The sequence below is a fragment of the Conger conger genome, chromosome 17 (assembly GCF_963514075.1).
Source record: "Conger conger chromosome 17, fConCon1.1, whole genome shotgun sequence".
Classification (NCBI taxonomy): domain Eukaryota; kingdom Metazoa; phylum Chordata; class Actinopteri; order Anguilliformes; family Congridae; genus Conger; species Conger conger.
In genome coordinates, this window is record NC_083776.1 from 32,527,495 (window position 1) to 32,540,102 (window position 12,608).

The following is a 12,608-nucleotide window of genomic DNA, read 5'->3' on the forward strand; positions in this document are numbered from 1 at the left end:
AGGAGAGGAGGAGAGGAGAAGAGGAGGAGCGGAAGCGTGCAAATCAACGTTCGGGAAGCGCATGAAGAGTACAGAGGTGGGAGACCGGGAAACGCTCTAAACTCTCAAACAGGAACTCTAATCGCACGCTGCTTTGGTGCCAGTCCTCGTGTTGGGGGAAGTGTTTCCAACCAAGGGTGATTTTATTTTTTCCAACGTACGTTACAGGTACACTAGGTAAGATTGTTACAAGACCATTGTAAATCCCTTCCTATCATTGAAAAAGGCTCACTGACATGTTGACTCACCCTCTGCTTTAAATTTGGGTTTCAAAGTGTACATTTGTCGGGCCTTCACTCTGTATCTAAACATTGTGGAGCTGTACAAGCTGTTAACACATATAAAATGGCAGCACAAGCAGAATGAGATATGCATAGACAGCAGATAGCTGAAGGAGGTCCCCGAGCATTAATCTTTTTTTTTTCCAGGGACGTTTTTGTGATGAGCTTCATGACATGATTTGAAATCTGTTCATAATCTATCATGGCTGTCGAAGCATTGTGACCTACTCTAAAGAATTGTGCTGAGCAAAGACCTTCCCTGAGCACTAAAATTCAATGTTTCATGTGAAAACATTTGGTAAGATTTATGCCATTTGAAATATATTTGCCAAATATATATATAATCGGCCATAAATTCTACCATAACTGTGATCTTTATTAAAAACACTGCCCAGGCTGGTCCATGTTATATTTCCTGTACAGTCGAGCAATGGTTCATGAGAGGTTTATTTCTTTTCTACAACACATATAGGGATGTTTTCCCCTCTGAAAATCAGATAATTTAAGTTCTCAAGGAAGTTTTTGCATTTGTTGTTTTTCAAATATGAAAAAAAAAACTTTTTTTGTGACCAAAAGCATCCACACAATTACGAAAAGGTGCCTCACTGCTGTGTCAATGAATACAGCTTTGTGATGTAAGTGATAAAGTTCATAAGAACTCAGAGCTTTCCAGAACAATGATTGCCATTTGACAGAGGGCACAGGGGTATCCAGGATCAACGTTAGAAACCCAACTACAACTTCCGGAAAATTCTAAAGCCGAAAAGAACAGGGAAAACGAGGTGTGTGTGAATATGTGTGTGTGAGTGTGTGTGTGTGTGTGTGTGGAAGGGGGGTAAATGTGAACCTTTCTGCATCGGGAACTCCACAATTCGAGACACGGTTTGTTCTGCCGCTTCAGGTATTTCATTTTTAATTATCGCTGCATTAGTAATGATAAAGTATGCATGGCAGATTAACCATACTAAAATATACATGACAGATCTTCCTGTGTGGGCACGGCCTCTGTCCATGCTGTCTTGTTTATCTAGCTGCTGGAATTAATGCAAATATTAATAGCTGACGATTACACAGTAGGTCCTCGTGGACAGCTAAATTGCAACTCATTGGAGCAGTGTGTTTCCTAATGTGTAATATGTCATTTTAATCTATAAACCAATCTCTCCCTCCATCTCTCCTTTCCTCTCCTGTCCTCTCGCGCTTTCTCTCTCTCGCCCACACTTTCTGTTCTCTCCTCATTTGTCTGAATGTTAATTAAACTAATTGGGAAAGGCTGGGAAGGGTTATGGAGATATGCATTTGGCCACGAAGCTGAATTGTTAATCACCCCACGTACTGTGCGGTGTGCTATTACCCTCTTATCCTCTATCCTATTTTCACATCTTGTTTTGTTTATTCTTATGAATGAATACAATTTATCTAAAAGTTGTAGAATACCGATGTGATGAGATCTTTAAATACTGAAATTGGCTTGACCTGGCATTATTCTGATAAATTGCGAAATTAATGAGATTCTTACAATCATAGATTGAGAATTGGCATAATGATACCACAGTCTCCGTAAATGTAAAAAGCAGGAATGGACTTGCATCCCTGAATGACATTAGGCCATTTTCCTTCTCTCTAGAAACACTTAATTGCGCCAATTATCAGTCTCTTTGCTAATGATAGTGTCTCAAGGAGCCGGCATTGAGTACGTTCAGGGATTTGTGCTCTTACAGGGGTTCGAGTGATCTACTCCCAGGATGGGATAAACTCATAATCTAACAGAAACGAAACGCCGGCAGTCTGTTGAGAAATGTCGCAGTGCATAAATACGAAAACATGCCAAAATAAAAAAGGGGGAAAAAACAAGCTTGCACTTCAACCATGTCCAGCCAACGATGAAGCTGTCAGATGCTTCATTTGCTACGGGCTCTGTGCGCTCGCACTCCTATCAGTTCCACCCTGTTCCCACCCCTCCCTCTGAAGAGCTACTGACAGCACCCTGCTTCAAATGCTCCTCATCGCTCTCTCTCCTATCTCTCCCTGCTACACAAACACTCAAATAGGCCTACAGGTCCCTGCTTCATATATTTATAGCCTGCTTTTTCAAAATGTAAAACAATACATATTATTAATAATAAATAAATATGGTTCTTGTTCTTCTTGTTCTTCTTCTTATGGAATAACAAGAATACAAGAATAGGAGTAAGAACATGGAGGAGAGAACAAGAGGAGAATTGTTTGGACGGCCATTTGGATGGTGCAGGATTTTCACTCTACTGAGGTTCAGTACAGGGCAGGTTGGACATAAACACAGAGTGAGCTGCTTCCCAGCACTGTATGTATAGATCTGAATGTTCCTCCGTGCAAATGTCTTAGTGGACTCTCTGTATTTATTAAGTGTACATGTTTACAGCTGTGAGAGGTTCACAGTCCACAGTGCTGTTTTTCCTCCATCATGTTGTGGAAATTGACGGACATTTTGGTTCTCCGCAGGTGGCTGCAGGTGGCTCAGGCACAGTTTCCCCTTTGTACATTTTTGGGTTTCTGTTGCTGAATATAGCCCCGGTCACTTAGCCCTCCCTTGAATCCATCATTAAAAATAATAAGCTTCGAGGAAGAACTGACTCACCAGGCGAAAGGTCATTTCGAAGGGAAAAAAATGCAAAAATGATCACGATAAGTACTTGCAGATATGCAGTAAAAGGCAAACATCCCAGGTTTCAGTCCTCTGACTCACTCCAATGTGACGACACGTGAGCGATGCTCTCCTCGTCCACCATCTTCAGTTCAGCCCAGCTCCTTCAGACGCCCTGCGCTGTACGTAGTGTTTTTCTCTTATTGACAAGAAAACAATGTTGAAATATAGGCCACATTTTCTCACCCCATTGATCCAATTACACGCTCCATCACACACGTCTTACTCTCTGGCCCTGTTCACTCCAATTTGCAAGTGATTTCCATCATCCCAGAAGAATACAGAGCCGCACAAAAAAAACACATTTTATCTGAAAGCAAACAACGGCGGTATTGAGCTTGCTCAGTCAATCACTGTAATCAGTGGCGTTGTGTGAGGAGAGGGGTCTTCAGGCTCAGGACTGGACTGGTAGATGGAAAGACATGGAATGACATGGTTACTGTAAACATGTTCCCCTGTTCTGCTCCCCTAGAAGTTTCAACCGAAGTATAGGGGAGATTGGGGTCTTTTGTGACACGGGGTTGATTGTTAAGTGATGTTTTCTGAGCATGAAATTGACACGAAACCGGTCCGTTGAAATCCAAGGTGAAACAGGACGTGTATAGGAGTGTGCAATGTGATTTACAGCAGGCTAGCTTGTTTCTGATCCGACAAAAAACTTTGGGTGACAATGGATCCCGTGTCTCAACAGACCCCCTTCTCCCCTGTTTATAACCTTTCATAACTCAAATGGGCCATATAAATGTGAATGAAATTGTATTAAGGCCAGAATGTAGACATTTGAAATAATTGTAGCACAGGTGATATGTGCAAAGGTATATTTTTAGTATATCCAGGCAGAAGAAAATAACGGAAAAAAACAACCTATATCTGTGTAACTCATATTGAATGTTGTGACAGCCAAAACTGCCAGAAGCAAACTTAAAAACGGTAATCGTTTATATTTTCCTGTACAGAAAAATGCAGAACCTATTTTGTATTCTTTTCTTAATTTTGTTTGTACTCGTCATGAGGGAATACTTATCCTGTATTTTGAATCAAGGCCAATCTCTGTCACATTTGCCTGAAATCCTGGGAGACAGGCATTCATGATCAAACACAAACAGCCAGCAGCCATTGTAAACTCCTCGCCGTCTGACGCAGGAAGCAGAGAATGACTTTTTTTTGCACGACGTCAGGTTATTTTCATCCTCTCTCAGGTCTATGTGTACAATTGATAACAAAGCAGTCTGTCTGCAATTATGAAAAGGTAATTAATCTTATTTTTCATCTAATCTCATTCAAGAAATCAAATAGCAACAACATAACGCAGCAATAGCAATGAGTAGGTGAGATGCTTTTTTGTGGCTCGTTGAGGCATTCAGACATCGGAGATTCAGCGCTAGCCTCTTAATTTCCCCTTTGATCCAGCAGGCCATTGACTGAATGCTAATGTCTACGGCTGCGCTCCGAGTTACGCGTCTGTTTGGCCTCACAGTTTTAGAATCCACTCCTGTCCTCCTCTCTATCCTCAGGACATTTCTCCCTCAGAGGTGCATTCACACATCACCTTAAACATTGCTGATTATGAAACAACAGAAAGTTGACCTGTCTCACTGAAGCTCCGGGCAAACGCACCTTAACAATCAGCCCCCTTTCAAAGACACTGGAATATGGCCCTGCGGCCCAGCTAGCCATAATTCATGTGCCACGTATGTGCGGTAGCCTCTTCTCTGTGCAGTACATGCTTGTTGTCACATTGTGTTACACTACTGGAATTTTACAGGTGTTAATTTATTTTATAATGCTTGTAAACATTTTAGAGTTGGATATGTACTACAGTAATTATATTGAGTACCTTGGTCAACCCTCCTATTATGCTAAGAGTTTTTGGCCGCTTTTACATTTGGGGTCAAATTGACCACCACAGTTTGAATAAACGCTAAATTATTGCAAAAGAAACATTTTTGCATTATTGCGAAAGACCATTCCATCCTTGCAACAAGGTGGGGCGTGGGTAACTCAAAACATTTTATTATTTCACAACCGCAGTCAGTGAAGATATTCTTTTAACAAAAAAGAACAAGGTAGCCCCGATTCAGTGTCAGTCAAAAACAGTTTTGGATGCTTAGAGGGAAATTATTGGAGAGGCCAACAGTTGCATCATGCAAAAAGTGAATGAAAGCCCTGTTTGCTGCTAGTATTTCAAAGAGAAATTATTGCAGGGCGAGCATACAAATTCAAGCAGTACGCATTTAAAAAGAATTTTCTCAGTGAATCTGGCCCTGTCTGGGGCTATCAGCCATTTTTTTTACTTACTTCTGCCCCTGTGTATGTGTTTGTGTGTGAGAGAAAGAGGGAGAGGGAGAGAAATGGAGAGAGAGAGAGGGAGAGAGAGAGGGAGAGGGAGAGAGCAAATCTTAAAAACAAAACAAAAAAAAAACTTGTTGATTGACCAAGAAGCTGCCCCAAATAAGTACATTATTATCTTTCTCTGTGTGATGATGGGAAGTTCGGCACAACAGTCACAGCCGCTGAAGGAGCACCTGTGCAGGTCTCTGTTTTTCCGAGGTTAAATTTAGCTGCACCCTGTTGACATGGCGTTACCATGCTGACTGATGGAGGTGGTTGCCATTGGAAACCAAGAACGTTCCTCAGACCCTGAGCGGGAAGAAAGCACATTTTTTGTCATGTAAAAAATAATAATTTTCATTATGTAGCGGCTTATATAACGACAAAAAATAAAAAATGTATCTGCAACATTGGGCAAAAAAATGAACAAAGAAAATGGGCAAAACAGTTAGACCTATTAACAGTAGACAAGATGTACATAACATATTGATGTATGACTACACCCCAGTACATGAAAAGATTGTGTTTTATTTTCAGTTTCGTTTCCTCGTGAGTATTCTGTTTACTGTATTTACTTTACAGTCTCCGTGCCCTTTCTCTCCCTCTTTAGACGGGGGGAGTGGGGGAAAGAAAGCTTATTAAAATCTAATTTGCAAGGACAGAAGCAACGGCAGAAAATGCAACAGAATGTGTGAGCAGCATAATCGCGCGCGGCAATGCAAGGATGGCTAATTAACGCTACATAAAATTTACATGTTTCGCAGGGGGCTGTCGGCCTTCCATAAATATGCTTATGAACTCGTCACCTTGCCCCCGCTCCCGCCTGCCTCTGCGTTTCGCGGCGGGCTAACGATACGCGGATCCGCGCGGTCCGCTCTTTGGTCGGCGCGTTCATTACATGATCAGAGCAGATGCCTTTTCACCAGCGTCCCGGAGTGATTTGGCTAACGCCCCTGCGGCCGTCGAACCCCTATATCGTAACGCAACCAGCTGCTATCTAGGTTTACTGCAGAACTAAGAAGGTCTGTGTCTGTGTGTGTGTGTGTGTTTAATATAAATGTATTACACTGCCTTTGCCCTAGGCTCAGCCATCTCACTACTTGCATAATTGTATGTTCTGTTTGCTGTTATTTGGTCCTTAGTTCATTGCAGTTCCTCCAGGAGAAGTTTTACGACGCTGATACTTTTGTATTATTAGAATTGTTTTTGAGGTCATCCTTGTGTGCATCTGTTGCCCTAGGTAGAGCCAGGAAAGCAGCGGATAAGTCATTTATGAACTATTGTTTCATAACTTCCCTTATACTGTACATGCTCTACTGCAAAAAAAAGTAATAAGAAAATGATTATTTGGAATATAATTATATTTACAGATGATTTCTCGAAACTATGAAATATAATTTGTAATCTTTAGTCACTAATCAAAATAAATCAAACATCATGAGACTATTAATAGCGGCAAGATAAACATATTCCTTATTAAATAAAAGTTGGTGAATATTGTAACATATTTTATTGAAAGAACATGATGACAGTAATAATGCTGTGTACTCTTCACTGGCGAGAGGCAGTGTGTGTGAGATTGTCCTATGTGGGAGAGAGTTAGGACTCCCAGTAGTATTCATTTTGCCGGACTTAATCCCTGGAATTCGCCTGAGCCTTGTGTCTATCTACTTTTCCTTTCAAATTAAGTCTTACCATGCCCTAACAGTTTCAAACCAACAGAACAGCGACCACTGTTTACAGAATACTGAAACATCCCTTTCCTTTAAGCCCAAAAAGGCATTTAGATTAGAACAGCCATGGTCATGGGAGGCTATGGCAGTAAAGGAACTATCAGCCACCTTCAGCCCCATGTGTCACCCCGCTATGACCAGCCTGCCCAGGGAGAGGGGGCACCGCAGGGCTCATTCCAGGTCAAGCAGCAATCCCTGGGTTACTAATAAATGAGTTACTTCCAACACACAAAACACCCACAGCGACATCTCCTGCTGTTAGCGCTGACCTCTGCTGTAGCGATGTGCGGTGAGATATAGGGTTTAAAATACTCATTGGTTATCTTGTCATACTGTGTGACTTATTGAGCGCAAAATAGTCAGCGAATCTCCTGTAGTACTGCGTGACCTGCGGGGAGTGGAATATTACCTGGCTGACCTGTAGTGCTGTGTGTGTGTGGCCCGTAGGGTGTGAAATAGACTCTGGTCTCTTGTAGGACTCTGAGCGTCCTTTACTTTCCTGTAGGACTTAGAGTGTAAAATATTTACAGTTGTGGAACCTGGCTTGCAAGTGAGTGCATCTAAGTTGTGAAGTAGCTGGAGTGCTCCTCGTGTGCAGGTGTAGATGATGTAATTTGTGGTATAAAACTGAGAAAATACCATATTTGCAATAGCTGCTATGGTCCGGTATTCAGTACTCCGAAAATGCCAACAGAGTGCATACGTGTCCTGATACCATCAAAACGCCATGAGCAGTCATTTAACTCATTTAACACAGCACAATATGTCCATGTTACTTGGGATGCCAGGATTATTTTGTTCCCTAAATTTGAAGGTCCCAAAATGCCTTAAGTTATCAATCTCAATCAATTGATCGTTAAATTTTTATAGCTCCACTTACTGCCTGAAGCACTGTGCTTTGCAAGAGCCATTTCCAGAGGGTATCAAAGACCATAAAACTAGAGAATTATTCCCTGACCCCTAAAAATGTAGCCAAGGTGAGCTCTGAAAAATAGTTTGGTGGAAAAAAAGAATCTCTCCAGAAGCACAGGCACTGTGGCCCCACGGTCAACACTTTTTATGGAGACAGGGTGACTCAGGTCCTGTGATGGCCAGCTCTACCCTTCATTTGCAAGAATGAAGCTTTCGAAGGCTAATATTGCCATCCAGGCATAGTATTGGATTCTAGGCTTAAGGGACCACCAAAAGGTCGTTCACTGCTGCCCCCAGTCCCTTTGCTTAATCTTGGGTGCTCAGGATTGGGGTTTATCTGCGCATCTTTCAGAAAATATCCCTGGTTTTTATTATTCTTCATGAAATGCGGACGGGTATTTGTAGGTCTGGCGTGTGGCTGCGGGCTGCTGCATAATGTGTGCGGGCTGAGGCTGGCACCGCGACACGGAGCCGTGTGACAGCCCCCCTGCTGCTCCATCACGCGCTAGATGAGCCGAGCAGGGCCAGCGCCAGGGGAGTGTCTCCCTCTGAGGGGAGTGTCTCCCTCTGTCTCTCCTCCAGGGGAGTGTCTCCCTCTGTCTCTCCTCCAGGGGAGTGTCTCCCTCTGTCTCTCCTCCAGGCGAGTGTCTCCCTCTGTCTCTCCTCCAGGGGAGTGTCTCCCTCTGTCTCTCCTCCAGGGGAGTGTCTCCCTCTGTCTCTCCTCCAGGGGAGTGTCTCCCTCTGTCTCTCATCCAGGGGAGTGTGTCCCTCTGTCTCTCCTCCAGGGGAGCATCTCCCTCTGTCCCTCCTCCAGGGGAGTGTCTCCCTCTGTCTCTCCTCTAGTGGAGCGTCTCCCTCTGTCTCTCCTCCAGGGGAGTGTCTCCCTCTGTCTCTCCTCCAGGGGAGTGTCTCCCTCTGTCTCTCCTCCAGGGGAGTGTCTCCCTCTGTCTCTCCTCCAGGGGAGTGTCTCCCTCTGTCTCTCCTCCAGGGGAGTGTCTCCCTCTGTCTCTCCACCAGGGGAGTGTCTCCCTCTGTCCCTCCTCCAGGGGAGTGTCTCCCTCTGTCTCTCCTCCAGGGGAGTGTCTCCCTCTGTCTCTCCTCCAGGGGAGTGTCTCCCTCTGTCTCTCCTCCAGGGGAGTGTCTCCCTCTGTCTCTCCACCAGGGGAGTGTCTCCCTCTGTCTCTCCTCCAGGGGAGTGTCTCCCTCTGTCTCTCCTCCAGGGGAGCGTCTCCCTCTGTCTCTCCTCCACGGGAGCGTCTCCCTCTGTCTCTCCTCCAGGGGAGTGTGTCCCTCTGTCTCTCCTCCAGGGGAGTGTCTCCCTCTGTCTCTCCTCCAGGGGAGTGTGTCCCTCTGTCTCTCCTCCAGGGGAGTGTCTCCCTCTGTCTCTCCTCCAGGGGAGTGTGTCCCTCTGTCTCTCCTCCAGGGGAGTGTCTCCCTCTGTCTCTCCTCCAGGGGAGTGTCTCCCTCTGTCTCTCCTCCAGGGGAGTGTGTCCCTCTGTCTCTCCTCCAGGGGAGTGTCTCCCTCTGTCTCTCCTCCAGGGGAGTGTCTCCCTCTGTCTCTCCTCCAGGGGAGTGTCTCCCTCTGTCTCTCCTCCAGGGGAGTGTCTCCCTCTGTCTCTCCTCCAGGGGAGTGTCTCCCTCTGTCTCTCCTCCAGGGGAGCGTCTCCCTCTGTCTCTCCTCCAGGGGAGCGTCTCCCTCTGTCTCTCCTCCAGGGGAGCGTCTCCCTCTGTCTCTCCTCCAGGGGAGCGTCTCCCTCTGTCTCTCCTCCAGGGGAGTGTGTCCCTCTGTCTCTCCTCCAGGGGAGTGTCTCCCTCTGTCTCTCCTCCAGGGGAGTGTCTCCCTCTGTCTCTCCTCCAGGGGAGCGTCTCCCTCTGTCTCTCCTCCACGGGAGCGTCTCCCTCTGTCTCTCCTCCAGGGGAGCGTCTCCCTCTGTCTCTCCTCCAGGGGAGCGTCTCCCTCTGTCTCTCCTCCAGGGGAGCGTCTCCCTCTGTCTCTCCTCCAGGGGAGTGTGTCCCTCTGTCTCTCCTCCACGGGAGCGTCTCCCTCTGTCTCTCCTCCAGGGGAGTGTGTCCCTCTGTCTCTCCTCCAGGGGAGTGTCTCCCTCTGTCTCTCCTCCAGGGGAGTGTGTCCCTCTGTCTCTCCTCCAGGGGAGTGTCTCCCTCTGTCTCTCCTCCAGGGGAGTGTGTCCCTCTGTCTCTCCTCCAGGGGAGTGTCTCCCTCTGTCTCTCCTCCAGGGGAGTGTCTCCCTCTGTCTCTCCTCCAGGGTAGTGTCTCCCTCTGTCTCTCCTCCAGGGGAGTGTGTCCCTCTGTCTCTCCTCCAGGGGAGTGTCTCCCTCTGTCTCTCCTCCAGGGGAGTGTCTCCCTCTGTCTCTCCTCCAGGGGAGCGTCTCCCTCTGTCTCTCCTCCAGGGGAGTGTGTCCCTCTGTCTCTCCTCCAGGGGAGTGTCTCCCTCTGTCTCTCCTCCAGGGGAGTGTCTCCCTCTGTCTCTCCTCCAGGGGATTGTGTCCCTCTGTCTCTCCTCCAGGGGAGTGTCTCCCTCTGTCTCTCCACCAGGGGAGTGTCTCCCTCTGTCTCTCCTCCAGGGGAGAGTCTCCCTCTGTCTCTCCACCAGGGGAGCGTGTCCCTCTGTCTCTCCACCAGGGGAACGTCTCCCTCTGTCCCTCCACCAGGGAAGTGTGTCTCCCGCACCTTCACTGCAGTCCTAAACTTTGAAGTGAGTATCTACTATTAATACCCCCTGGGACTATATTTTCTGTTTGTCTCTAGGAAAAAATGAGACATAAATATGATATAACGCACTTTCTAGTGTGCCACCTGTTCAGCAGAATGGTCCTTGTTCAGTCCGTACTCATCTGTGGTGCAATTGTACACTCCGTGAATTAAATTTGCAAGGACATCTAGGCCTGATTCTGCTCTTGTGGGAAAGATTCCAGGAACTGCGGGCAAACGGCCATTTTCAGACAACATTGGACGCACATCTCCATGCAGGCCAAGCCAACAGTCACCACTCTGGGGAAATTGGTATCGTCTTGCCTTTTCTTTTTTGTTTTGCTTTTTCTGTGCGTGGTGAAAAGGGTGCCAAGTACATGGCCATTAGGAGGAGACGGGGTCCTTGAGTCATTTTTCTCTGAGTGCTCTCATTTAGGGGCTGCAGAGGTTTGCTGTTTGAGTGTGTTTCTGACATTTATCAAAATTGCCTCTGAGCACCCTGGTGAGAAGGGCAGACTCGTTGCCTGTTGTGTGACTGCTGCCCCCCCCCCCCCCCCCCCAAAAAGAGGTCAGACAAAAGCCCATACATTTACCGTGGTGAAGAACAGCCCGTCGCAGCTGTGGGGGCAAATTATTACAGAAAGAAACAGGACTGAGAAAAATCTAGGTTGTTTAATGGGAAAACAATAGTCACAATGATCATTTCGATCAATGTTGGAAGTCCACAATCCTGTTTGAGGAACAATGCATACAGTATTGACTCCTCTGAAATTGCTATACTGCAGTATTTTGTGACAATTTTGGGAAAAGTGGCATCTGAATGCTTGCAGCATGGATGGGAATGAGCTATGGCTTTGTTCATTAACCGCACCTTCACTTGTACTTACTGTCTCCACAAAACATTTCAAACATTGCCCCGCAGGAATATTTTTAACTATAATTATTATAGGGTGAAGATTCCATTGGGGATCCCATTGCTAATCTCAAGCATTTTAAAATGTTTTACTACCTTGCAAAGTTATATAAAAATGAATTGCAAAGTTATGCAAATGCAAATAAGAGCTTCCAAAAACAATTTGTGCACAATTTGTGCAAAATGTGTTTAATTTGCCAAAGTCCTGAGGGATTTCTCAATGTGTTTGATCTACAAAAAGTCCTGGGGAATTTCTCTTTGTTGTATAGCCTACATCGTGGGACAGTTATGATTTTAAAGTAAAACCACTGTCAGATGAGCTGGAGTCAGCTGGATGTTTCCCAGCTCCTCCCAGGTCCTCCCAGGCTTCCAGGGATGGGATCTGTCCCAAAGTTCAGGGAGAGTTTTCCACACTGCTCCTCCGGTGCTGTAGCTATGAGAGGTTCTTATGGAGGAGCTCTTTAAACTACCTCACAGAAGACCAGGAACAGCCTGCATCCACGTGAGCTATTCCTGATGCACCATGGGACATTTCTGAAGAAAGAAAAAAATCAATAAATAAAATGCATTCAGACATACCACCTGGGGATAGTGCAGTCAACTCAGGGAGAATATTCTGTGATGTGGCCCTGGGGACTACCCAGTTCAGCTCGGGTTTGTGCTACAGCCCAGATATAATCCAATAGTCCCAAGGGTGACTCTCGACAGGAGATGTGGCCCTCACAGGGAAAAGCACCTTGAAATTTTCCTTGGTGTGTGGAAGGAACCCATTGCAGCAAACCATCTCTGCAATGCTGAACATAGTAGGAAAAGGAAAGCCAAAACAGTACATTGATTGAAAATGTTACATGCAATACATTTTCCAAAATCACATAAATGAGAAAATCATCTTTGCAATTATATTATTCAGAGAATATATTCATCAATGAAGCCTTGCTCCTCTGCAGTGCTATCAGAACCCAAAGTTGACAGAGGTTTGGGAAGGCGTGCGTACGGCGGGAGAAAG

At 45.9% G+C, this 12,608-nt stretch overlaps 1 protein-coding gene across 6 annotated transcripts in view; it reads right to left on the reverse strand.

Moving 5' to 3' along the window:
- Positions 1–224: 224 nt before the first annotated feature.
- The window catches only part of LOC133116235 (interleukin-18 receptor accessory protein-like), a 147,759-nt gene continuing 135,375 nt past the window's right edge, over positions 225–12,608 (reverse strand). For all 6 annotated transcript variants that reach the window (XM_061225605.1, XM_061225610.1, XM_061225609.1 and 3 more), the window contains one exon: positions 225–246. The gene's annotated coding sequence lies outside the window, so the exon portion shown is untranslated. The remainder of the gene's footprint in view (positions 247–12,608) is intronic.